Consider the following 1,087-nt stretch of genomic DNA (forward strand, 5'->3'; position numbering starts at 1 on the left):
GTAAAAACTCTTTAGTTCATATCAATTTGTTTTACGTTGGCATATTTTTAGAAAGAATTACATACAATAAAGACAAAATTTTCTTAAAAGGAACTCTCTTTCTATCGCTCACATACTCAAGAATTCTCGTCATACCTGCTGTGTTTGTCAATACTTTTTAAACAACAATAGACAAATAATTTTTATATGTTTAAAGGTAATATTTTTTTTGTATTTTTTAATGGAAAATATGTGTTTATAGATTAATATATTCATAAAATTTTATAAAAACAAGTAATTTAATGGAATTAATCTTTAAAGTATAGTACTTTTTTTTTTAATATATAATATTTTTCTCATTGCTTTATACACAGTTAAAGAACTCTTTAACAGTAAAAAGATACTTAAAAAAATAGTTTGTAATATAGTTGTGTATAATGTGTACATGTAAAATATAAGATATTGAATTAAATAAAAAATTTTAATATTTTTAAACATTTGTTAGCATAGATAATTATAAAAAATAATATACATTTTTAATTAACATGCTAGATCTTAACAGTCTAAATTTTTTAAAACAAAGTCTTTCAACAAATAAATACAAAAAATTAGAAAACAATATATTCTAAAAGTTACTATTAAAAAATTAAAAACACCTTAATAATAATAATGTTAAAAATGTTTTGCAGAAGAAGAAGAAAAACAAAGAAAACGTCATTGACGCCCAACATCGCCCAATTCATCAAGTTCTTCACAAAGTAGCGATGATTCAAATTCCAGTGAATCATTATCGGATAGTGATTAAGTTTAGTGTTACCATATTACCAATGTTAAAATGAGTTAACCTTGTTAACGTTACCATATATCTAAGTTGTCTATGTTATATATGCTATTTATTTTATTATATTATTATATATTGATATACTCACTTATATACTTATACTTATGCACTTTTATACTCACTTATATACTTAAAAAGTTGACTCATAAAAATAAAATTATAGACAATATAATTAATATACAGTATTGATTTTTTATTTAGAAGCACTTATTTTGCTTAAATCATGTTTTACATGCATAAGTTACGACGAAGAAGCAATTAAACAAA

The 1,087-nt window shown here is 21.5% G+C and overlaps 1 long non-coding RNA gene across 1 annotated transcript; it reads left to right on the forward strand.

Moving 5' to 3' along the window:
- The first annotated feature begins 69 nt into the window (after positions 1-69).
- On the forward strand, positions 70-842 carry LOC112459157. The gene is made up of 2 exons (XR_003041276.1): positions 70-196; positions 669-842. It is a non-coding gene; the product is annotated as an uncharacterized LOC112459157 (long non-coding RNA).
- The last annotated feature ends 245 nt before the right edge of the window (positions 843-1,087 follow it).

The sequence above is a fragment of the Temnothorax curvispinosus genome, unplaced genomic scaffold (assembly GCF_003070985.1).
Source record: "Temnothorax curvispinosus isolate PA1 unplaced genomic scaffold, ASM307098v1 QBEX01009557.1, whole genome shotgun sequence".
NCBI classification, from domain to species: Eukaryota; Metazoa; Arthropoda; class Insecta; order Hymenoptera; family Formicidae; genus Temnothorax; species Temnothorax curvispinosus.